Source organism: Chiloscyllium plagiosum, unplaced genomic scaffold (genome assembly GCF_037043375.1).
Source record: "Chiloscyllium plagiosum isolate Xiang-an unplaced genomic scaffold, Cpla_swu_hap1 HiC_scaffold_52, whole genome shotgun sequence".
Lineage (NCBI taxonomy): Eukaryota > Metazoa > Chordata > Chondrichthyes > Orectolobiformes > Hemiscylliidae > Chiloscyllium > Chiloscyllium plagiosum.
The window spans coordinates 26,972,955-27,000,514 of NW_028270190.1; the positions used below are offsets into that span (position 1 = coordinate 26,972,955).

At 41.1% G+C, this 27,560-nt stretch overlaps 1 long non-coding RNA gene across 1 annotated transcript; it reads left to right on the plus strand.

Moving 5' to 3' along the window:
* The first annotated feature begins 12,262 nt into the window (after nucleotides 1–12,262).
* LOC148134892 (uncharacterized) lies at nucleotides 12,263–27,215 on the plus strand. Its single transcript, XR_015755649.1, has 3 exons — nucleotides 12,263–12,348; nucleotides 25,358–25,499; nucleotides 26,397–27,215. It is a non-coding gene; the product is annotated as an uncharacterized LOC148134892 (long non-coding RNA).
* Nucleotides 27,216–27,560: the final 345 nt, after the last annotated feature.

Genomic DNA, 27,560 nt, shown 5'->3' on the forward strand with positions numbered 1-27,560 from the left:
CACAATACATTTCCAAGTACGGATGCACAATGGTTTGAAGGGGAATATGCAGGTGGTTGTGATCCTATGTATCTGATATCAAATGTGAATTTGATAGAGAAAATAGTTCCCGATGGATTAGGAATATCAACTGATTAAAACTAGTAAAATCAACAAATATTCCATCTGCAGATTATGTATTCTGAATGGATGAAGTTCTTTTATATTGACAGTGCTTCCACGCTAACGGTGATTGCCTTTTCTTTTTAAAGCTTGTTCATATATTTAATATCAAGGATGACATTGGCACTGTACAACTCAGACGATCACGCAGCGTCTGGTGACACTCAGTATCCTAACTGGACAAATTAATATGTTTTCGGGTTGAATTAAAAAAAAACTTGACTGTCTCAAGGTAACCTTGAGCGAATGTTTGCATTGGAGTCCCAGAGCGCAAAAGTAAAACCAGAATAGAATCGTTCGTTTTCATTGCTGTGTAAGTAACTGTAGCATTGCACAGCAGATCAATCTTGGGCTTTGAAAAACCAAGATTATTTTTGAATGAATTTCCATTGAATGAGAAATGCAGAGGATGTTTCTCATTCTTCCTTTATATTTTTCTTGTCTGTTGTGAAAGGTATCTTTTACTTCAACTTTTATTTGACTCTGGTCTGGAACAAAAATAACAAGTCCTATGCTGTTTCTCGGCTCTGGTAGTTATTTCTCAAAATGAATCTTAGGATTTTTTTTTTCTCGAGGTGACTTTGATACAGGAAAAATAAATATAGTCTGCAGTGGGAAACGCAAACAAGAATTGCTGCAAACACTCAGGATGTCTACCACCATTTTTGGAGAGAAAGCAGAGTTAGTTTTTTTGGATCCAGCGACACTTCTTTGAATATGTGTCTAAAGTTAAAAATCAGGTAGGAGCACAATCACCCGATGAAGAAGCGTCGCTCCGAAAGCTAGTGTGCTTCCAATAAAACCTGTTGGACCATAACCTGGTGTTGTGTGATTTTTAACTTTGTACCAAGTTTGTCCTTTTCTCCGAATCTTGAACATGTGTGTAATGGATAGTTTAGACATAAAAGATCGAAGAAGTTTCATGAATACAGTAACAGTTACAATAGTCTCAGATTCACCTAGGAGGAATACTATCATCAAAGCTTTTTTTCCCGTTACTCTACTTCATGGGGAACTTCTTGCATTGTTAATTTATACCTTAATCTTCGTTCTTTAGTTTAGTTTATTGGCTGGTTGACAGCTGCTGGTAGCCACACCGAGTGATGCAGATCTGCTGGCTTTCATGAATGAAACTTTTGTGTGTTGGAAAATCTCTGGTGACAGGGTCCTCTTATGTCCTTTTCTCCTGCTACTTGTGTGAAGTTGTTCGTGAAGTAAAATGAACTTTTAAATGGAAAATGTTATATAACAGGTCGAGTCAGAGTCATTGTGTGGAGATTTAATGTCGAAACATAATGTGAATTTCTCAATTAGTTCGTTATTACTCCGACCCACATTTTGCATAGATTGAGCAAACAAACCAATGCAGATTGGAATGACCTCATACATCACTTTGCTGTCACGCATTTGTAATTTGTAGTGCTCAGGTGCAGTTTTGTAGTACATCTGAAATAGTGTACAACCCAGAGATTTCGATGAGTAAGGGATTTTAGACGCAAGTTTCCTTTAAAATTTGTCACTGCACAGCTGAGCAGAAGTTGAAAGGAAATTGATGTGTGCACTTCTCCATCCTAAAAAAAGATGTAGATGAGATAAATAGCAGAGCATCTCAGAAAGATGGTGATAGTTTAAGTTTTTTTAATCTCAGATATCTTTTGGCAATTTTAAGGCTTTGTATATATTGGTTAGGTTTAAGAAATTTAATAATTCTCACTGACACAAGTAAGGTCTATTAGTTGTCAATTAAGTAACAAAATTAAAGGTGGATTCAAAGATAATGGCAGTGCAGTTAATGGGTGTGATTGTTGGGTGTGGGATGTCTTTCATGCAGAGAAAAAGCATCTCGCAATATTCACCTTAGAGTTTATGAGCTGTTGGTTAATCGGAAGACACTGTGGTGCACCAATGTAATATTACTTCGATACATTATTTGAATTGGCATTCAGAGAATTTAGAACGGGGTCTTCCAATTTGGTCAGTGCTGAGGTACTGGAGAGTGTAGCTGTGGTCGAACTGTGAACCCAAGAAGTGGCGGAGACGCCTCTTTTTCTGGTGTCCAGTCGATCTTTGGTATTTGCAACATATTGAGATGAAGGCAAGGACTGCAGGATTGTTCAGCGGACTGCCCACTGCGCTGTAATACAGGGAGGATTTCACATCTGGTGCAGAATGAAGTGCAGTAGCATTACGATATAACATGGTGAAGGGTATTGACAATGTATTCTGTAGAAATTAACAAGAGTCCAGAACACACTCTTGCCTACTCGTTGGCAGGGCTTGCGACAGCTGCTCATAGCAGAAGTGGAGAATTCAGTCATCGTGAGGTTGACATGTCAGCATGTATGATGAAGACAGAACAAGGAAGATGTTCTGCACACTTATTGTGAGAAGCATGGCACGAAATTAAATGGCCGGACCTCACAGATAACAGTTGTTTGCAAAAGTGAAATCTGAAAAGACATGGGAGATAAAATGGCCCAGAGTACAAAATAAAGTTAAGAAAACTAAAAAAAAAAGTAAGAGACAATTGTGAAGACTTTGTGCGAGTTGTGGTGAACATTTATAATCAGTGAGATTAATTTGTAACTCAGTGCAGTCGAACGGCCTCCCAAAGTCGGATGAATAAAGAGAAAATAACGGGTTCTGGATGTTGGAAAAATGAAACAAAATCAGAACTCGGTGGAGGAACTTCGCAGGCATGGCTGTATCTGTGGAGAGGAAACAGATTTAAGTTTTTGAGTTGAGTGATGCCAACACTGGTTTTCATCTACAAATGCTGACAAAACTGGTGATTATCTCCAGGTATTTTATGATTTTTTTCGTTCGATTCTGTGCTTTCATTAAAACTGGAGAAAGAAAATGTATAATTCCATTGCTCAGTGCGATCTAACGACCACTGAATAGTGGGAAGGATATAGACGAAGAATATGCCGGAGCTTGCAGCTATAATTTAATATTATCGAGTAGATAAAATGGAGCACTACAATAACTCAAACATTTCTTGGGATAGTAATAGTTAATTTCCTCTGTGAGCTGCACAATCACACTGAGCTTCCTCACGCAACGGACATTGTGCTGACATACCAACCACCGGTCTCGGGAAGTGAACGCCATGCACAGATTGTGGGGATCCACGCATCAAAAAAAGGGTAGAAGGAGTATCAGTGACATTATCAAAGGAAGTGAGGGATTAACTTTCCAAGTGTGTATTAAACAGAATTGCCTATCGTCGGTAAAGGAAGCTTTGCAAAATGATTTGTGCTAAATGGATTAAGTCGGAGAAAGTGAGGACTGCAGATGCTGGAGATCAGAGCTGAAAAAATGTATTGCTGGAAAAGCGCAGCAAGTCAGGCAGCATTCTAGGAGCAGGAGAATCGACGTTTCTGGCATAAGCCCTTCTTCAGCCCTTCATAACCAATGAAGACTACATTTCACCTGTAGTCTCCAATATTCAATTAACTTTCCAGATGTGTTCTGATTGGTTTGTACAATGACAATGTCAATGCGAACATACATCGCATGCAAACCTCAGAAACACTGAATGGGGACAAATACTTTATTCTGGCTTATTTCTACCAGTTCTGGACAGTGGTCATCCTCACCCAGTGACTGCCATTTTTTTATACCCACCCTCACTGCATCATGCCCTATTTTGGGAGAAATTATGTGGAAAATATCAACGCAATTCCTGTGACTTGGTCTTCCAATGATAAGCAAAATCAAACATAGGTGTCCTGATACCTGCAGTTACGAGATCCGTTAAATTTCTTTTTAATTTGGGAAAGGCAATGATAACGTCATTGCACCTTTAGGAATCTGAATTTTGGCTTTCTGCTCAATTAAGTTCTCCATCTTTGATTAGAGATTACGATAATTTCACTTCAAAGATGTTAAGTGAACTGGTCTGTCATTCCCCGATTTTCATTTTTCAGCCTCCTTTAAAAGCAGAGTAACGTTTGCAATTTTCAATTCCAGAGAGACAACTCATACATCGAGGCAATTGCAGGGACGAGTTACCTCCTCTTCCTGTTTTTCTTTATTTAGAAACACAACTTACCATTTCATGGATACGAAGCTTCCATCGTGGTTTCCTTGTCCGAAAATAGAACCACCCGAACAGTCACAACCATGAGTTTATCATGCTCCTCACTGATCAGAAGGTGGATTGGAGCACCGAGACTAACACAATGATTGCCGACACAGGACAGAAGCTGGGGAATCTGAGACAATTGCCACAACTCGTGACTTTTCAGAAACTCCGCAAAATCAACAATCTTCATGTCTGCACCACGGTGGAATAAACCACACTCGTGCTGATGTCGAAGCCACAACAACACAACAACCGTCTAACACAGAGCCGTATACTTGATTGAGGTTCCCGCTCCTCGATTATGTTTCTCCTGCAATATCTACTACCCTGCAGCTGCAGTATGTATTGTCTACAGGATGATCTGCAGTGAGTCACCAAGCTTACTCCTTCCGTTACAAACTCCATCACTGAGGAGGCGAGAGCAGCACTGACGTATGTACAATCCCCACGTTCACATTTCCCTCCATACTCTACACCATCCTGGAAATATATTGCTGCTCTTTTGTCAGTGTCATTGTCTCCAGAAGCTGTAAGACCATTGTGGGAGCACCGTCCCCACCAGTAAAGCAGCAATTTCCATTGACGATTCTAGACCACTTTCTCAAGCCAGTATGTGGTGGCTGATATATACTGAAAATACAGCATCGTCGACATCTAATGGCAAATAGTAAAATAAACAGGAAAAAGGAGCTCATTTAGCTGGTGATGTACAACAAGTTTTATCATTTCTCCAAAATGCTGACAGTAAAGTATTTATGGAGAAAGTGAGGACTGCAGATGCTGGAGATAACAGCTGAAAATGTGTTGCTGGAAAAGCGCAGCACGTCAGGCAGCATCCAAGGAACAGGAGAATCGACGTTTCGGGCATAAACCCTTCTTCAGGAAGGGCTTTACTCATTCCTGAAGAAGGGCTTATGCCCGAAACGTCGATTCTCCTGTTCCTTGGTTGCTACCTGACCTGCTGCGCTTTTCCATCAACCTATTTTCAGCACTGAAGTATTCATGCCCTGTTAAGTCTGAACATACCACAGCGAATGAGTCTTGGTCTGTCCCTTGCCTTTCAATTCATCAATGAAGACCGGAAGGTGAGTGAGCGACTGAATGAGTGAGTGAGTGAGTGAGTGCAGCTCCAGCAAATAACAACTGGACTCCCACATTATGTGGACACAGTCTTCCAGGAGGGTCCACATATTCAGACTCGTAATTGGGAATGTAATGAACGTGTCAAGAGTGTTTACGTCAGTATACTGCTAAAATATCCAATTCCTCCCAAAAACAAGCATGACAAGCAGAACTTTTTGTAATGTGAAAGATTATTACATTCGCTCCCTTTTTGTTTCTGAATTATATGTCATCTCAGTTAAAGGCAATGCACAGTTTCACAGGAACACAGATCTAACATGTAATTGTTACATTAGGTACTCGCTTTCGTCACGACATTCATTCGTTTCCATATTTGTAGAGATAGTGTCAGTACTAGGAAGATTGTGTAGACAGGTTACACTTGAGTGTCAGCATTCAACAAGTCCGTCGTAGTCCTACTGTGGAGTAACTATCCACTGGCCTGTTGCAACATTCGCAAACAACCCTGTTTAGTAACACAGGAGTAGATGGAGGCCATTCACCACAAGTCGTCTGTTCCACCGTTGCTGAGATAAATTCTTATTGGTTTTTGTAGTTTAGAAGAATCTTCAGAAAGATAATCAATTGTCATTGGTCACACTTTCAACCTGAAATTTCAAAACCCAAAGGAACATACCATTCCATTCTGTTACAGAATTTATCTTATTTACATAACATGATCTCCAAGCTGCAACATACTCTGCGTTGCATGCTCGGCTCTGTGCTTATCATGGGATTCCGAACAGGTTTACACTTTCAATGATGCTTATAGATTTGGTTGACTGAGTTTTTCCTTAAAAGCAATGCTAACGGAATAGATTCTGACTTCATCTTTCACAACGTTAACGAAGTTTCAGAGAGTCATACAACATGGAAACAGACTCTTCAGTCCAACTAATCTATGCTGATTGTAATCACAAACTAAATTAGTCTCATTTGGCTGGCCCATACCCCTCCAAAAAGTTGTATTCATGTTCTTATCAATGTCATAACTGGATAGAATCCAGAAGTTAATCCTGAAATAAGCCTGGATATCAGGAGATACTGCATAATCCAGACTACTCTCAGTTTACCCTTTTAGCTTGTCAAGTGCATACTGTCTTGGGCAGAAAAAACATATTTTCCAAAACTTAGAAATCTGTTATATCAATAAAAGGTCAAAAGGGATGAATTTGATTATGTCTGCGATGGAGTCACCACGGACTCGATGGGACCCATGCTGTTTCCTCTCTCTCACATATTGCGCCGTTTTGCTCACATAAACCAGAAGTTCACAGATCCTGATATAATGGGGATGAAAGAACCGAAAGCAATGTCGCTGCATTCATAGATGACACAAAGATAGTTGGAAGAATATGTCGTCTTCAGGAGGCGGGAAGGCTGCAGGTGGACTCGGACAGCCGAGGAGAGTGTGCAGAAGTGGCAGAAAGAAATGAAAGTGGGAACGCGTGAGGCTGTGGACTTCGGTAGGAAGGGTAGAAGTGTAGGATACGAGTGAATACTCTTGTCAGCTTAGCATTCACGATGACTGCATAATTCGGAAAGCAAATGCAACGCTTGCATTCATTTGGAGATGGCTAGAATAAAATATAGAACATAGAACAGGAGAGGCTTTTTGGCTCTCATTGCGCAGAACTGTTGAGCGAACCTGAAGCTTATCTGTCGTTTGATATTTCATTTTCATCCACATGTCAATCCATTGTCAGTTAAATGACGGTTAAGTAGGTGAGTCTACTGTTGTCACAGGCAATGCTTTCCATGCCGCTACTTCACTCTGAGGAAAGAAACGACCTCGGACATTTGTCCTGTATCTGTCACCCTTGAATTTAAAGCTACTTCCCATCTTGAGAGCCATCAGAAACAGAGGGAAAAGGCTCTCACTATCTACCCCAACTAAATCTCTGATTATCTTGTCTATCCCTATTAAGTCACCTCTCAACTTTCTTCCCTCTAACAGTGTCACATCCCTCACACGATCTTCCCTCCATACCAGGCAACATCCAAATAAAATGCATGTGGGAATGCTTGAGAGTGGGCATTTCGGTAGGAAAGGTAGAAGTTTAGTATACGAGTGAATACGCTTGTCAGCTTAACATTCAAGTTGTCTTCATATTTTGGGAAGCATACGCAACGTTAGCATTCATTTGGAGATGGCCAGAATAGAACATAGAACATCAAACAGGAGAGGCCTTTTGGCTCTCATTGCGCAGAACTGTTGAGCGAACCTGAAGCTTATCTGTCGTTTAATATTTCATTTTCATCCACATGTTTTTCTATTTTCAGCTAAATGACCTATAAGTTGGCGAGTCTACTGTTTCACAGGCAGTGCTTTCCATGCCGTTACTTCACTCTGAGGAAAGAAACTACATCTAACATTTGTCCTGTATCTATTCCCCTTCAATTTAAAGCTCCATCCCATCTTGCGAGCCATCAGAAACAGAGGGATAAGGCTCTCACTGTCCACAATAAATAAATCCCTCCTTATATTGTATATCCTTATTAAGTCACCTCTCAAACGTCTTCCCCTTAACAGTGTCAAATCCCCTTAAGATCTTACCTCCATACCTGGCAACATCCAAGTAAATCTCCTCTGAATCATTTCCAAAGTGTCAACATCCTCTGTATAATGCGATTACTAGAACTGTACTCAATACTCCTTGTGGGGCCATACCAAATGATTGTACAGTTGCAGCATAACCTCTTGGCACCGAAACTCTATCCCTCTTCCACCAAAAGCTAACTCACCAACCCTATCCATCTGGATGGTAACTTTCGGGGATCTATGTACAGGCACAACGACATCTCTCTGCTTATCTCCAACACAAAGACTCTTCCGATTAGCCCAGTATTCTTTATTCCTCTTGCTCCTTTTAATGTGAATCACCTCACACATTTCCATGCTCAACTCCATTTTCCACCTGTCGGAACAGCTCTGCAGCTTATTTATGCGCCTGTGAAAGCTATAACATCCTTCAGTCCTATTCACAACTCCACCGACCATAGCGTATTCGCAAAATTACTAACACTTTCCTTTATGCCCGCATTCTGAGTCATTCATAAAAATGAAAACAACATTGGGCTCAAAACTGATCCTTGATGTAAGGTACAAGACTTGTAACGGAACTGTAGGATGAACAATTTTCATCAACTACCACCCACTGTCTTCTTTCAGCGAGTCAACCCAACCGCATAATCATCCGAAATCCCATGCCTCCGTATTTTGTGCAATAGCCTACCGTGGGGAAACATATTAAACATTATGATGAAATCCATATACACCTTAACAACCACTTTACTGTCATTCTCCTGTTTTGTCCCCATCTCAAAGTATTCAATAAGGTTTGTGTGGCACGAACTAACTTTCATGAAATCGTGTTGACTCTCGCAATCAACTTATTCAGCTGTAGTTGATTAGAAATATAACCTTTCAATCTCAACATTTTTTTTCTAACACTTTACCCAGAACCGTAGTAGGGCTCACTAATCTCTAATTACCTAGCCTGTCTCTGCTCTCCTTCTTGAAGAAGGGGACAACATCTGCCATCCTCCAATATTCTGGCACTATTCCTCCAGGCAATGATAAATATAAGAGCAGGGGTTCACTTCTGAGGCTCTCTGAGCCAAGGTCTGACGGCATTGGAAATATTGTGAGCAGTTTTGTGTCTCTATCTAAGGAAAGATATGTTGAGCTTGTAGGGCGTTCCCAAGAGATTCACAGGAATAATCACAAGAACGAAGGGCTTGTCATATAACAAGGGATTAGAGTATCTGGGACTGTGCACAATTGCGTACATAAGGATGATAGATTCAAAGTTTGTGCGAAGATTTGTAGCTCGGGTGCTCGTTGTTGTGGTTCTGTCTGCCTGTTTGTCCTGTTATAGGACAAACAGGAAGACAGCTAGCAATCCGCATACATGAACATCAACTAGCCACGAAACGACACGACCAGCTATCCTTAGTAGCCACACACGCAGACAACAAGCAACATGAATTCGACTGGGACAACACTACTATCGTGGGGCAAGCCAGACAGAGAACAGCGAGGGAATTCCTAGAGGCATGGCATTCATCCACAAACTCCATCAACAAACACATCGACCTGGACCCAATATACCAACCACTACAGCGGACAGCTGAAACTGACAACCGGAAGCAGCAGGGACAGACCACTATAAACACCGGAGGAAACATCAAAGAAGCGCTTCGCAGAAGGCTCCCAAGCACTGATGATGTCGCCTAGCTAGGGGACGAAACGTTTGCAACAAAAACTTCCAGCTCGGCGAACAGAACCACAACAAGGATGATAGAGAATATCATTGGAAGTTACAGAAAACTGAGAGACATGTATAACGTTGGCATGGTGAATAGTTTTCGGCGAGTTGGCGAGATGAACATTCGAATGCACAGCCTCAGAATGAAGGGAAGTCATTTTAGAACAGAGAGAGTAGGATTTTCTGCTGGAAGAGTGTGGTAAATCTGTGGAACCCATTTCCGCCGAAGGCTGTTGAGGGAACGGCATTAAGTGGATTGAAGACAAAAGTAGATTGGTCTATGATTCGCAACGCCATCAAGGGTAAAGGGATGGAGTCAGGACATCAGGGTCGAGACGCTCTCAGCAATGATTGAATGGTGCAGCAGACCTGATGGGCTGAATGACCTACTTATGTTCCTATAGCTTACGGACTTGTGGTCTAATGCGATAGTGAGGCAAAACACACGTGCCCACTTGCAAATATAATTTAAGAAGTCACCCTACTGGGAACCTTTCTTTAAAATGTAACCTTGCCCCTTACAGTTCGGGCGAGTCATTGTTCCAATTCCAGCTTTGGACGAAAGTCATCTTTTTAAAAAATTCTCTACGCAGTAGTTTACAAACAAACAGAGAATGATTAGAGAAAATAACCACCTCGCAGTTTCCGTGCTGCGAGGAAATCCCCATTACGAGTTTTCTGAAGGCCAACTGTTAATTTCATTTTATATCTGTCTTCGGCTGAAATCGGCTGTCCAGTGATACATGAAAGTAATAGCAGAGCTAGGCAGCTCTGAAAAGTCACTGTCTGGTTCGTCAGATGTGCACGGTCTTAGTTAAGCATAAGGAGGTGGCAATGAGCTTAAATCACTGCAGTCTATGTCATGTCGGGAAACCCGCAATGTTGTTCGGCAGTGTAATCCATGATCTTGACTGAGCAACACGAAATGATCCTTTATTTTTCACCTCTCATATGGCCCCTGCTCCCTCTTTTGTTTTAAAGTAACTTGCTTTGAGCTTCTTTGGAGGTTTGGAATTCTGAGGAAGAATCACCCGTTGTGAAACTTTAACTCTGATGCTGTGATATTTGCTGAAAGTTTTCAGCAATGTCTGTTTATATACTGATATTCTTTTGCCAACCTAATAAACCAATTCAAAAAAATTATAAAGCAGTGATACTCTTCCGAAAAAAACCGAGGAAATCAAATCTAACATTGACAAGCGTCACAAAGCTGCAGCACTGACAATCACAAATTCTCTCGCGCTCCATCTTTGATTACCCAGAACCCTCAGGTGGTACCTTGAAAATTGTGGACACTGCAGTCCATCTCTTTCAGTTTGGAATATGGATTCAAACCCCACTTCTATAACCGATGGACTTTCAGTTCAATCAGTTATAAGACTATTTATGAAATTATTTCTCCAATGTGAGTCTCATTTGTGGTGATCATAAAAGGAATCAATTCCTCTCGTGTAAGCTTCCAGAAATGTAGACTGAATATTGGTCAGTTTCAGGGGTCAATTTCAGGGCTCAGTTGAAAGCCAACCTTGTTTTCACTTGGTAATTATAATGTCAACGCTTACAAGACTATGGATGAAATGTTAGAAAATGGAATCATAATAGCTCGGTGGTTGTTGTTATTTTTTACTGGCAATTTGGAAATGGCAACAATTGGTTGTCTAACCAATAGTGCCACTAAAATTGGAAGATTATTTTGGGAAACATGGAAAGTTGTTTACTGTTCATTATGAACTTGGTCTGTCCTCATAATTGAGGCATGGCGATGTCACGCTGCCCTGGTAACACCATCCTTATCCACAGGGGGATCTAATTGAAGGTTGATGCAGGGTAGAAGGAGATTTATTCCACTTTTTGATCCATAAAAAAATGTCTGATGCTGACAGTTAGGTGACACTTCGATCAATCTCCCCTTTGCAATGCTGACGATCCTCCTTCATCAGCAGTGGTTTTTGAGATGGCGTGGTGGTTCAGTGGTTCGCAAGCTATCTCCAAGCGTCAGTAATCCCTATTCGCTTACAGCCACGGGAGTTTTCATGGTCTGCCCGAATTGGCATGGTTTCTTCTTGGTGCTTCGGTTTCCTTCCACATTCCAAAAATTTGCAGGTTCAGTAAATCGGCTATGCTAAATTGGCAGCAGAGTTTAGCGATGTGTCAGTTAATTGCATTAGTCTGGGAGAAAATGAAGTGTGGTAGGGGAATTGGTTTGGGTGAGCTACTATTCAGAGCGTCGTTGTGGATTTGCTCGTCCAAAGGGCCTGTTTCCACATTCTGCGAGTGCAACCATTTGTGGAAAATAAAAATGTTAATACAAAAAGAGGACGTATCATATGATCACATTGGAACACAATGTTCTTTTAAAGCTTGCGATGTTGGAAAATTCTTAAGCAACTCTCCAAAGGATTTGCACTAACTGATTTGCGCATAATTAAAAAGCAAATAACACCAGTTTATAGAAATCTAATCTGTCAGACGCTAACATGATGTTGTGTGATTTTTAACTTGGTCCACCCCAGTTCAATATCAACTCCTCCACATCATCATTTGAGATCATTCATAAGATGATTTGTCCTATTTGTTAATCAGAGAATTGAAGGATGGATTTATATTGGAAGCTGTGTCGATATAAAGTCGCACCACTGGCACAAATTCAGAACTCAAAAGTTTGAGGGACAGCTGTACTTAGATGTACAAGATCACGCAAAGGTGAGTTTACTCATGCAAAGTATTATTTTCCTTTTGGACTTCAGTGATGGGTCGTCAGTTGGACCAGGACAGATAGGAATAGAATATGCTGTTTCATATGAAACATGGGATGGTGTCTTTGAGATTTGTGATTTGAAGTGTATCCAGCCACGATAGAGAGGATTTGTGAGGCATCCTCACCCGAACTATCCCCGATTCGTTGAGGGGCTTTTCTAATTTTTGCCTCAGTCTGCTCTGTCATTTTCCCTGATCTGGGAGTTGATGGAGTTCCAAATCCTTCCATTACTGCTCTGTACTAACTGACAGTGGTTAACACGTCGCAAAACTGGACATATTCTTACTGCACGGATTTAACCTGGGAAGTTTCAATCTGGATACTTCAACATACGTAGCCTAATCATTTCATATCGATATTTTCCTTGATAGTTGTCTACGTTTAACGATAGTAACTATTATCTACTTTTTGACACATTTCCAGTTTTGAATCTTTATTTTAAAGGTAGATTTGTTTGGATCAGGGTGGATATTTAAGTCTAAGGGATGTTACGTCTCAGGTTGAATCAGCTTCAGCTGTGTTCAGGTGCAGCAATATGAGATGTTCTGGGATACGGTGCTCATTCAGTGAGGGAGTACAGGAGGAAAGAGTTCAATTTAATGTCACGGAAACTAACATTTGAAGGACCGTGAATATCGGGTCTCAGTCCATTTGTTATTTCCTGAATACTCATTCACAGGATTTAGGACTTATTGATTTGGTTGATGCTTATTGTCCTTTCCTCTTTTAAACCTGAGGAAGTGGCGATGAGCTTGTTAAATGCACTATGCTATTAGGAAGTGTAATGCAGGTTTTGAACTCAGTGACACTGAAGGAGCAATGTTTATTTCCAAGTCAGGTTGTTGTGTGCTTTAGACGTGAATTGCAACTAGTGGTATCCATCGACACCTCCTGCCCATGTCCTTCTAAGTTGAAGTGGGTGTCCAGTTTGGAATGTGTTGTATCAGTATCTCAGGCAAATTTCTGCAGTGCGTTTTGTGGACAGTACATGTTGCTGGTGCTGAGTATCGGTGGTGGAAGGCATGCATATTTGTGGAAATGTTGCCAACTAAGTCGGCTGCTTTTGCATGAATGGTCGTAAATTGTCAAATATCCGTGGATTCTCAAAACGTGTTACGGGGCCCAAAACCATAACATGGATTTCACGTACAGATGCAGGCAAATCTACGTTTTTCCTGCAACTTCTGGTTCTATTTTTATTTAGAGATTAGATGTTATACAGTGTGGAAACAAGCCCTCCGGCCCATCAAGCCAACACCAACACTTCAAAGTGCAACCCTAAATTTATCCTTTCACCCAACACTTTCGGGTATTTAGCATGGCCAATTCACCTAAACTGCACATCTTAGGACTGTGGGACGAAACTGAAGAACCCTGAGGAAACCCACTGAGACACGGGGAGAATGTGCAAACTCCGCACAGGCACTTGCCCGAGGCGGGAATGTCAAGCCGGACACCGAGTGCTGTGAGGTAGCAGTGTTAACCACTGTGCCATTGTGCTGCTGTGTGGATTTGGAACTGCACCTGTCTGGACAAGTGGGGAATGATCCGTCATAGAGGCTCACTTGTCCCTATTATATGATGGACAGGCTTTAGGGACACAGGGGGTGCAATTCATAGTTGTAACATTACCAATCTCTGCCCTGCTCTTACAGCAACAGTATTTATGCGTTTTTATTGAATGAGGATTTGTAAATTGAAATATACCATGATGTATAAGTTAGAGAAGCCCTTGATTAAAGGTAGAAATCAAAACAACAATTATTCCTTCAGCAGTATACGCATTCTGAATATATGAAGGTATTGTATAATGAGAGTGCCTCTGCACTAATAATGATTACTGTTCCTTTTCAAAGCTTATTCACATTCATAATCTCAGCGGTGACATCCGCACGCTGCAAGTCACATGAATATACAGGTTCTCGTGGCATTCAGTTGCCCTGAGTGGATGCATTGATAAGTTTTCGGGTTGTGATAAAACAACGTTGACGTTCTAAAGGTGAGCTTGACTCAACTGGAGTCGCACAGCGCAATCACAGACTCAGAATAGAATCTTTAGGTCTCTGCTATATGTGCAAGTGTAGCACTGCACAGTAAATCAGTCTTTGGCGTTTAATGTTCTCAGCGTGTTCACGTTTTTGTCTGTATCAAACTTATCTTTTGTGATCGGCATCTTTTGCTGAAAAGTTTATTTTACGCTTTTCTGAAGCAGAAATATCAAGTCAGCTCAAAGTCAACCTTACACTTTTCAAAGGCCTGTGGCATTACACGAAGAGATTCTGTTAGAGGGGAAAGTGAATACAGTTTTCAGTGGAAACCGAAACAGAAATTGCTGGAAAAACTCAGGAAGTCTGACAGCAGCAATGGAGAGAAATGCGAGATAATGTTTTGCGGTCGGTGACCCTTCTTCCGAACATGCTTTATTCATAGATTTAAAGGATCTCACAAGTTATAGTATTTAAATCGAAGATACAATATTTTCACATTCACGCGAGATGAATACTGTCATCAAATCTCTTTTATCACTCTGTTTACTTCATGTGGAATGTTTGTATTGTTGACGTTTTCATTAATCTTAGTTATTTGGCTCAGTTGCTTTGTCACACTGACAGCTTGTCAGGCCTCACAGAGAACATTCCTTTCACCTTTTAATTTAGAAACCATTCATCTGGTCACACTGAGTATTGGAGAGCTGCTGGCTTTCATGGATGGCACTTTGGTTTGGGGGAAAATCCCTGGTGACACAGTCCTCTTATGTTCTAAAGTGCTGCTACCTCTCTGCGGTTGTCTGTGCAGGATGTGGAATTAAAGTTGTGGGCGGCATGGTGGCCCAGTGGTTAGCAATGCTGCCTCACAGCGCCAGAGACCCGGGTTCAACTCCCGCTTCAGGTGACTGACTGTGTGGAGTTTGCACGTTGTCTGCGTGGGTTTCCTCCGGGTGCTCCGGTTTCCTCCACAGTCCAAAGATGAGCCGATCAGGTGAATTGGCCATGCTAAATTGCCCGTAGTGTTAGGTAAGGGGTAAATGTAGGGGTGGGTTGAACTTCGGCGGCTCGTTGTGGACTTGTTGGGCTGAAGTGCCTGTTTCCAGACTGTAATGTAATCTATAAAATGTGCTTTATAACGGCTACAGTCAGAGACTTTTGTGGGCAGGTGTACTGTAAAAACTTAATGTGAATATATTAACAAGTTAGTTATCAGTTCTGCTCAACCATGGTGCAGAGTCAGCAAACATACCAATGGAGTTTGGAATTCACTCTTTTTGTCTCCCTACATTTCTAATCTGTAGTCTTCCAAAGCAGTTGTGCAGTACATCTGAAACCGAGTGCACATTGGAGAGTTTGGTGAGTGAGGGATTTTAGACAATCCTTTCTTTTATTAATTGGTCACTCTGTAGCTGAACAGGAGCTGAAAGTTGACTCTCAGAAAGCCATCAAGAGTCAACTCTGTGAACACTTCCAAACCCCAAAAGCATGAAGTTAAGAAAAAAATAACATGGAATCTCAGAGAAATGGGTTAGTGATTGAAGGACGATTGTTTGTTCACTTGCTTTTTCTTTTAAAATCCAGGAAATATTTTCATACTTTTTCCCTTATTTTTTCTTAAGTTTCAGAACATTAATACTTTTGAGTGAGAGTACTTAGTTTATTCGTTACCAATTACATTAAAAAAAGAAGTTTCATGAAATGACCATAGCAGAACAGGTGATGTGTGGTGACAGTCGGGTGTGGGATTTATGCGATCTATTGTATAAAGAATAAGTTAATCTTGAAGATATTCTCCTTAGAGTTCATAAATTACTGACCAAGATGAAGACACTGCGGTGCACCAGTGCGGTTTCAATGTATATTTAATACTTTTTTTGAGGTGGCAGCCACAGTCTTAAGGTTAAGGTCTTTCAATTTGATCAATACTGATGTAAGGTAGGGTGCAGCTGGCATAGCTCTGGGGACCGAAGAGGTGGAGGAGGCACCGCCTTTCCTGTTATTCAGCGGATGTTTGGTTCTTCCACCTTCATTGGAGGAGTTTGGTGGCTGAGGGATAGATGAGCTCACTCACCACTGCACCACTGAGTAAGACATTACCGTCTGGAGAAGAATAAGGAAACGTAGGATGAGGAGGCAGTATAGTAAGGGTTATTGATTTTTTTTCTGCAGTATTGAGCAAGAGTCCAGACTCTTGTCCAGCCATTGAAAGGAGTAGGGAAGCTGCTCAGGGAAGAAAAGGAACTTGCAATGGAAGGGGGGAGGGTTCATCATTTTGAAGTTGATATTGCAGTATCAAAGTGAGGACTGCAGATGCTGGCTTCCAGAGTCGAGAGTGTGGTGCTGAAAAACCGCATCGTGTCAACCCTTCCTGTTGGGGGATTTGTGTCCGAAACGACGGTTCTCCTGCTCCTCGAAAGCTGCCTGAGCGGCTGTACTTTTCCAGCAGTACACTCTCGATGTACGTACCAATGACACATTCTGAACAAGGAATAGGTCCTGCACAATTATTCTGAGGAAGTTCGTACAAAATTAAGAAGCCAAATTTCAAATGTAACAGTTTTTCACGAAAGTGGAAAACTGAAAATACATGGGATACCAAAAGCGCCAACGTAAAGCTAAGCAGATGAAAAACACATTGAAAAGACAAGTGCGAAGACTTTGTGTTTGTTGTGATGAGCATTTGCAGTAAAGTAAATTTAGCAGTTGCGCAAATGCATATGCATGGTTATGGTATAGTTATGCTTACATAGATATGACTACAGAGTGACCAAATATAGGAGCTGAATATCTCATGAGTTGTCAAACAAAAGTGGAAAGGAGGTAGGGTGGAACTGTTCGGAAAGGATTCATATAAATCCAACACTGATGTCGGATATTGGTCAGGGAAATCATGATGCTGAGTTGACATGGATGAAGATAACAAACATATGAACTACTAATGGACAGAAATTATTTAGTGGGAGGGTTGTTTATCGGCTGTGATAGAGTATTGCATATGTGAGAGAAGGCATGAACACAAATACCAGTGGTGGAGTTTGGTGCAATGATAATATTTAGAAGATATCTGGATGGGTGTATGAATAGGAAGGTTTTATCAGGATATGCTTCAGTGCTGGAAAATGGGAGTAGATTAATTGAGGCTACCTGTTCAGCACGGAAAAGTTGACCGACGGGCCGGTTTCCATGTTGTACATTTTTGTGATTCATTGACCATGCTGTCTGCTTGTGACTCCACTTTCAAGGAACTGTGCATCTGCACCCATAGGTCTCTTTGTTCAACAACGTTCCCCAGGGCATATTATTTGGTGTACAAGACCTGCCCTTGACTTCCGTAATAAAATGCAACACCTCACATTTAGCGAAATTAAAATCCATCTGTCATTCTCGGCCCATTGACACATCTGATCAACGTTGAAACTTTATTGCTGGAACAGCACAGCAGGTCAGGCAGCATCCAGGGAACAGGGGATTCGACGTTTCGGGCACAGGCCCTTCTTCAGGAAGTTTCCTGAAGAAGGGCCTGTGCCCGAAACGTCGAATCCCCTGTTCCCTGGATGCTGCCTGACCTGCTGTGCTGTTCCAGTAATAAAGTTTCAACTTTGATCTCCAGCATCTGCAGACCTCACTTTCTCCACATCTGATCAACGTCCTATTTACTGCGAGATAGTCTTCACTCTCCACTGCATCCCTAAATTTGGGTCATCTACCAAATTACAAAACCACCCATCCAACAGAACTATCCTTCCTGCAGCTAATCGCAGCAGAACCCGCCCCACCTCTCACACTGACACAACGCTCTTACTCGCTGTGAGGCAAATGACCCCCTGAAGTCACAATCCTAAACCCTCAATAGCCATCAAATGTTGAAGTTCCCAGCATTCCTCGTCATTTTCAGCCTGACTTTCGACCCTTCACACTGTATACTCTTCGCCACTCCCCACCAATCTTTAATCCATCAGCGAGCCAATCCCTCAAACCCAGCTTCCAACTGACGTGCCTCTCTCGCCCCGCATCATATGCGAACTGAAGACTTCACGCACACATTGTATATAACCCTGCTCTCTGTATCTCTGAAAATACGAGAAAGCAGAACCAGTGAGACACAAATGTGCATGACCAAGACTTCCACCACAGTCTTGTACAATGATAATAAACTCTGATTGAAAATTTACTCTGAACAATGATTTATTCAGAGATCTCTGCCTGAAATGAAGAGCTCCTTCAAGACATACGTATTAAAGACAAGGATGATTGCCATTTCACTCAAGTTTTGTTTGAACAGATTGTTGCTGAAAAATGCGTTGCTGGAAAAGCTCAGCAGGCCAGGCAGCATCCAAGGAGCAGGAGAATCTCCTGCTCCTTGGATGCTGCCTGATCTGCTGCACTTTTCCAGCAACACAATGTTCAGCTCTGATCTCCAGCATCTGCAGTCCTCACTTTCTCCTTTTTGATTTTAACAGATTCTTCTTTGGAATTAAAAGCACAATTTCTAAATTTGAGGATAGTTTCGAAGTCGTCAACAGTAAATTATGGGAACTGTTTAAATAAAATGTGCAAAATAGACAAACAATTGTCAGTTAACTTCAATACACATAATATTGTGACTGTATTTTTTATAAAACGGCATGGAGATACAGCCCTTTTCAGTTCTGAAAATGTCAAACCAGACTCAAAACATTAACTCTGTTTCTCACTCCATAGATTCTGTAGACTTTTTGAGTTTCTCCAGAATGTATTTGGGGCTGTCCTGCATCCCTCAGTCCAACTACATTCTCCTCTCCATTTAATAACATTCTGCTTTCCTGCTTACTTAACGAAATGGAGAATCGACCAGTTTGCCATATTTTATTCCATCTGCCAAATATCTGCCTGCCGCGAAATTCTCTCCGTGACTATGCAAACAATTTGTGTCCTCTTCCCAATTTACATTGCAAATAATACTTCTGCAGATTTGGCTGTTAAAGACAAGGATTCATTTTGTTACTGCTGTAGCTAATAGACAGATGATGTTCCATGTTCAATCGCTGCGGCATTCCACGCATTGCAACTTGCCAACTTAGAAGTTATCTGTTCATCCCAACTGTCTGTCTCCTATTAGTTCGCATACTGTCTGTTTCCGCTGATATGCAACTCTGTCAGTGTGAGCTCTTGTGTCTTTCATCTCGAACAATTTCGACCATTTTTAGTTACCTAAACACAATACTATCCTGCTTCCTACGAATTCCAACTGCAGTTATATCCTCAAAATCGTTTGAACAAATGAAATGTCCTATCAGAAAACGATGTTGATTAACCTTGCTTATAGTGTGATATTTAAAGGTGCTGTTATTCTTTACTTTCCATATCGCATACGGTTACCTTGAAAGTCCCACATTCTCGACCTAAGCCCTTTCCTGAGATATGGTGACCCCTATGTTTAACCACGACATACCATCTGTGACCACTGAGAGAGAGGAAACCCATGATCCTCAGGCATTTTGTAATTTTACTTAATATTTGTGCTGTAATGGATTCCACCAGGGGAAGCCACAGGTGAGGATCCAATGGAGTGCAGACTAGCCATTCTTATCCCATTGTTTAAGGAAGGTCAGAGTGATATGTATGGACCTGTGAGCCTCACATTGGTTACAGAGAAACGATAGGAAACGATTCTCAGAGTTCGATCTGTAGGCATTCAGAAGCAAATGGACTTATGAAGGATGGACTCATTATATTTATGTGGGAAGGTCACACTGCACGAACGTGAACGATTTTTTTAGGTGTTGAGAAAGATAATTGATGAGGGAAAAAATGTTGATGCTGTGGACATGGACTTCAGTAAAAGCTTTGATAGGGTCCCTCATGGCAGATTGGTACAAAAGCTGAAGTCAAATTGTCTCAGAGGTGAACTGGCAAGATAGAAATAGACCTTGCTTACTCGTAGAAGGAAGAGGTAGCTGTGGAATGAATCAAAATTCATTTCAAAATGGTAGGTTCGGTGAAGTGAAATTCCACTTATTCAGTGGTTCAATATCTGTCGTTTGTGATCTACATAAATGATTTGGAGGAAAACATGGCTGGGCAAATTAGTTAGTTTATGGACGACAAGGATTGGTGGTTTTGTGGACAGTGAGGATGACCTTCGGAGGAGACAGCAGGATATCAATCAGTTACTGCATGGGCAGAAAAATGGCATGTAAAGTTGAGTTGGAAAAAAGTCAGTTGATGCATTAAGGAAGGTCAAGTACAGATGAAAATGATATAGTGAATGGAAGAATCATTAGGACAGTTAGTATGGAGAGAGATCTGGGGTCTGGGTCCGCAGATCATGGAAGGCAGCAGCGTAGGTAGATACGTATTTAAAGAAATGCTTTTCTCATGCTTGGCTTCATTGAAAGGGCAGTAAATGCAAGAGTGGAGAGATTATGTTTCAGCTTTAGAGAACTTTGTTTAAGGCCACACTCAGCATATTGTTCACACTTCTGTTCACCTCACTACCAGAAGGATGTCACTGCTATGGAGTGTGTACAGAAAAGGTTTACCAATATGTTGCCTGGCATGGGGGACTTTTGTCTATGGAGAAAGGCTGTCGAGAATACTGAAATGCAAGTTAATAAATTCGACAGGACTGAGGTTCACAAGTAGGAGGTGCAGCAATTCTGGAAAATCTGAAAATAAATACGTCCCCTGGACTGGATGGGATTTATCCTCGGATTTCCTCGGAAACAGGGAGGAGATTTCATTGACGGGAATAGAGCCAGAAGACTCTAGCAATTGTTCTCCCCTTTGTCAAGAAGGTTAGTAGAGACAAATCTGATAATTATAGACCAGTGAACCTTTCCTCGGTTGTGAGTGAAGTGTTGGGACAGGTTATAAGCGTCAGGATTTATAATAATCTGGAGAAGAATCCGTTGATTAGGGATAGTCAACACGGTCTTGCGCAGGGGGAGGTCCATTCCGCACAAACCTTATTGAGTTCTATAAGATGATGACCAACGAGTTGGATGAGGGTAAAGACATGATGCGGTGTACATGGAATTCAGAAAGGCTTTTGATAAGGTTCCCCACGCTGGGCTATTACACAAAGTACGGAGGCATGGGAGTCAGGGTGACTTTGTGGTTTAGATCAGAGATTGGCTCGCTAAAAGAAGATAGACAGAGGCAGTTGATGGGAAATGTGCTTACTGGGATTCCGTTAGTAGTCGTGTAATGCAAAGATCTGTTTTGGGGACACTGCTGTTTGTTATTTTTACACATAATCTGGATGAGGGCGGACAAGCAGATGATAGTAAATTTACGGGTGACATTAAGGTCGCTGGAGTTGTGGATAGTGCTCATGCATATTACAAGGTACAGAGGGAGAAAAATAATCCGTAGAGCTGGGCTGCGGAGCTAAATGTAGTTTAACGTGCAAAAGTATGAGGAGGTAACAGGAATAAATTTACTCGACGAATAGTAAGATTCCTGCAAGTGTCGATGAGCAGAGAGATCTCGGTGTCCATGTACAGAGCTCCGTGAAAATACCGACGCAGGTTAATAAATTTGTTTATAAGGCATACGGTTGTGTTAGCTTTTATTGATTCCTGATGAAGGGCTTTTGCCCGAAACATCGATTTCGAAGCTCCTTGAATGCTGCCTGAACTGCTGTGCTCTTCCAGCACCACTAATCCAGAAGTAGCTTTTATTGGCAGAGGGATTAGGTTTCGTAGCCACGAGGAAATATGGCAGCTGTTCCAAACTCTGGTGTGGCCACATTTCAAATATTGCATACAGTTCTGCTCACCGAATTGGAGGAAAAGTGTTTAAGCTCTGGAGAGACTTCAGACAAGATTTCAGTGAGTGTTGCCTGGTATGGATGGAAGGTCTTATGTGGAAAGGTTGAGGCACTTGAGGCAGTTTTGGTCAGAGAGAAGAAGGTTGAGAGGTGACTTAATTGAGACATAAGATATAATCAGAGAGGTAGACAGGTGGAGACTGACAGCCTTTATTCCTCAAATGGCTAGCACGACGGAACAACTTAACTTGTGGGGCTGTATCTTAGATATAGGACACGTGTGAGAGATAGTTTCTTTCCTGAGAGAGTAGAAAAGGTGTGGAACGCATTGTTTGCAACAACATCTGACCAGCCAGCGTTAAGGTCATTTATATGTTCATTTGGAAAACTTACGGATGAATTTGTTATTGTGTAGGGGAGATGTGCTTTACTTTTGTTCCACAGGTCTGTGCAACGAGGGCCGAACGGTCCATGTTGTGCTGTAATTTTCTATGTGTTATGTTAATTATCACGAAGACTGAGTTTGCTTTTTGGGGTGACCTATCAGATAATAGGACATGAATGGCATGGATCCAATGGTGAGTAGGAGACTTCTTTTTCCCAGGGTGGAGGGGTCAGTTACTAGGGGAAACATGTGTAGCGGGCGTGCATTTTAAAAGAGGCAAGTATTTCACAAAAAGTGATGAGTGCCGACAGCGCATTCCGAAAGAGTTGGTGGAAGCAGACACAATGGCAGTATTCAAGATGTACCTGGTCGAAAACAAGAATAGGATCGCAGGTTGAGGGTCATGGTTCCTCGAAGTGAAGACGGACAATATGTGTCAACACAGGCTTGTAGGGCCGGTAGGCCTATTGCTGTTACTCTTTGTTCTATTTTAGCCAATGATATCATATTTCCTAACTTGCATAAATCTTTCAATTTTTTATTCCCCTCCTTTTTGTGAATTTCCCTATTTGCAGATTTCCATCAGTGAAAACAATTCCTGAACCGCAATAATATTGCCACTATTGTACCCATTATCACTGCAGTAACTACATTTAAAACGTTCAGATCTAATCAGTCAGATCCAAGTGAATGTCAGACTTTAAACTCATTTGTTTTCTGAGTAATTGTTCCTTCAGTGATCAAGGTAATTCCCTCCCTTTACCTCTTGATTCTGAATCTTTTTGTTTTGTTGTTTTTACTATGAAACTGGATATTTGTTCAAACTCCCTGCGACATCAGTCTTTCCCATTATTCATGGGCAAATCTCACCATCGAAATAATCAACATTTCAGCTAGCTTCTTCATTTAAATAAGTATTAAAGTCCTTGCTTTCAGTTGCTTATTTTTTTCTTTGTCATGAACATTCATATTCTTGTTCTCTTCATCATTGTTTGTCATTTGTCAGTTTCTATGTTTTTTAACTCCTAATCGATGTTTGCACAGATGATGATCAATTTCTTTAGACGAGACTTGAATTTGGTAGTTCGCCATAAATGGTACATTCTTCTCTTACAATCTACATCATTGAATAGTTCCTTGATAAGAATACCTAAATATTACCTTAACTGTATCCCACTATTTATCCAATCTCTTACCTCTCAACATTTTGTCCATCTCCCACTGAGGTTAACGCTGTCATCACCTTCTTGTGCTTGATCTTCTTTCAGCTTCAGGCACGAGCTTGATATCCAAGATTTTCTATTTTACATTGCATATGAAATTCCGGAAAGCTGTGACCATATTTGTTGAACGAATCATTTACTATATTATTATTGTTGATCCTATCTCGTTTCATACATACCAGGACGAACATAGCTTGTTCTCTAGTTGATTCCAGAACGTATTCTTCGAAAAACCATTATAATTACACCCCATGCATTCAACCATAAGGCTGTAGTTGTCAATTTGATTCATACAATCAACGTGAAATTTAAAATTGTAATGTCTTATTCGATACCTTTCTTACAAAGTCCCACTATTCCTTGCTTTGTGTTCTCCATCTACGCTCTTAAGAAACACAGGAATGAGACCCACCAGACACTTATGTTCCTTTCTCATCACCACACATAGTCATCCAGAAAACCATTTCTCACTATTTCACTGATATGCGATGGTTTTAAACATGAAACAGTGCAGCAAATAAACTAGCCCTTCAGACCACCATGGTTGCGCCTACTATGATGCCTTTCTAATTTAATCTCATCTGATTTCACATGGTCTGTGACCCTCCATATCCTGCCTGTTCATGTGCCTGTCTAAATTTCTCTTAACTTCGAAATTGCATCTACTTCTAGCACCTCAACTGGTAGCATTTTCCAGGCATGTGCCAGCCTCTGTGTAAAATAAAACACAAATGCTTGCCTCTCGTTTCAACTTTCCCTTTTCACATTGAAGCTTATCAAACGAGCTGGCGAAATTCCCTCTGCCTTGTTCGTTTACTTCTTAAACATGAAGGATTCTTGAATAATCAGTTGAATGGTCCCTTCCGTGACCATTTTGGAACCACACCTCTGAAACAACTTTCATGTCATGCACATTGTTTTGTAACTTTTTACATCAAAATTTTAAAAATGCTGCACACATTCAATTTCGGAATTCTATCATTAATTCTATCTTTTTACTGAGGACATACGAGTTTTTTCAGTTTGATTTTTTTTCCTGTATCTTTCCATTTTGATTGCATTGGTTCAATTTCTTCCTTCCTTTTCAACTCGCGATTTACATGTCGTCTTCAGATTTTTTTTTTGCATTGTCTAAAGTGACAGAAGATAACGATATAAAATATGTCCACCTGTTCTTTATATCCTGTTGCTAATCCTACAGTCATACCTTCTGAGGATTCATTGCTCAATGTAAGGTTGAATGCAATGTAATCATTACGACATGAGCTGTTGACTGATTAAACCTGTGGACCGTGAGTCAAATAACTTTCATCACAAGAAGGCAATTTATGGAAAAGTATGATTTCATTTTACCGTGTTCTTTCCAATAATTGGTTTTAAATTTGAAACGTAATTAAGTTGATCAGTCTAGTGCTGGAAGATTCCAATCCACTGACGATGCCTCATGAAGGTGAATTACATGAAACTTTCAGCATTGGATGAATTGTTGGAATTTTATTGTTTGTATTATTTGTACAATTTATTTTGTTCCTTCTCAGAATAAGGAAACAGCTAACTTGAAAATTACCCACTCCCTATCTAAAGCCCACTGGTTTTGCCTATTAGGTTGTCCATCATGAACTTCTGGCTCTTTCTGGGCAGTGTGGCGGTATCTATTCTGGCTGTAGCCTCAACAGGCACATTTGATTCGAAATTGGATGAAGAATGGAAAAATTGGAAATCACAACATGGGAACCAGTACACCAAGGTAAAAGGAGAGTCTGTAATGTTAAGCTCACTCAGAAGAGGAATGGTCTGCACACAATTGGCAGAGATTGAGACTATGTAGCTACAGTAAATGAGAGGTATCTGTTGAGTGAAGTGACATTGAGAAAATATTGATCTTGAATTTCAATGGGTATTCTCCAAGTTTCAAACTTCATTAGAGAACTGACCAAACACAAAGTGAATCAGTAGCGACTTGGTGTATCTTAATTTACTAGGATCCCGCTGCAGTCCTGTTGGATTTACTACAAAGACCAAAAACCTGCCTCTAGAAGATTAAGATCCATTCATGGTGTTGAAGAGGCAATTGTAAGTGGGCAACTTGGAGACAGAAGGATGGGGAAGCCGTCTGATCATCCCAAGCGGCCCATTCAATGAAGCACCTCTTTGCCGACACCGACTTTACTATGCTGGCAGCTTAAGGCAGGTCTCTCACACAACAGGTTAGGAAGGTATATACATGCAAAGTAATTGCCCATGTATTGACCTCGGTGTTTTCGCAAGTACGTGGCTTATTGAATCCCCTGCCTGCCACTGGCGTAATCTTACTTTAGACAGGGACAGGTGGTAGTACAGAGAACGTATCTATTGTCAACGTCATTCATGACGGTCGATTAAACCATCCTCTTGTTCAGCTATTTTATTCTTAATTCACTTTCAGCATGAATCTCTCAGACTGACAGCTCGACAGGCTTTGCTACGGGTGCGTTATTTTGAGTGGGGTGAGGGGAACCTGATTAATAATTTTCAGATCTGGGTGGGAGGATGGACCCTGACAGCAAAATGTTATTTCAGGTTTCACAAGCGTATTTTTAATGCTTCTGTATAATTTTATAAATGAAAGATGCTGCAGCCTGATTATATTAATCTGTTTATTCAGGACGAGGAGAGTTACAGGAGAATGATATGGGAGGACAATATAAGATACATCGAACAACACAACATCGAACACTCATTGGGAAAACGCACATCTAAAGTGGGAATGAACAAATTTGCAGCTCTGGTGTGTACAGGATGTATCGTCTGAGATCTATTTGATGCTGGTCATTGTGAAATTGTGAAGCTATATAATTGTGAAGTTATATTCAGCTACAGGAGCAGCACTTGGACATTTGGTCCTCCAAGCTGACTCACTCATTCAGTACACTCAATGACTGATCTCACTTTACTCCAAATTGTTGATTCCTTCCTTCTCATTCTAGGTTTCCATAACCCGTAACTCCTCTGGAAATCATAAACATCTCTCTCAAATTTGTACATATTCAATGACTCAAGTCTCCATTTCTCTCTGCGGAATAGAACTCTAATGACTAACAATCCCCTGATTCGATAATTTCTGCTCACTTGCACGATCAGATTCTGTACAACTAAATTGCATTAAACAACACTGGCTGGCTTGAGCTTCCTCTATGGACGGCAGTCACACTATGGATACACCTCTGTGTTGTTGAGTCTTCACAGACGGTGTCCATTATGACGTCTGGAAGCCGGAGTTGCATTCTGTACTGTGGAAGCTGCTCCCTTCGGCAACAATATTCTTTTTGAGTCTGCTGCATCTCTGGCTCCGCCCTATCTGTCGCTGACTGAACTTTATCCCGCAGCAGTTAAAGTGACCTGCATTCCAAACAAATTGAAGTACATGATCCTGCTCTCTGTATTATTGCTCCTCAGGACAGTTGGTCATTTCCCCTAATCTTGGCCTCTCAAAAAAATGTGACTAATGACATCAGCATTACACCAGCATTCCATGAATTGAAAATAAATTAATAGAATTGAATTGGATTGAATTGAACTGAGCTGAACTGAGCTGAACTGAACTGAACTGAATTGAATTGAAGCGAATTGAAATTAATGTGACGTGTACTGAGGCACAGTGAAAAGTTTTGTCTTGCGAACAATACAGGCAGATCACAGAGTTAAGTCGCATAGATAAGTAAATAATAGCGACAATGTCTACGCCAGGCCTTGGTTCTGTACTCACCTTTCCCATCAAGAAAATCATCCTCTCACCATTTGCCCTGTCAATCCCCCTCGAGTCTTATTT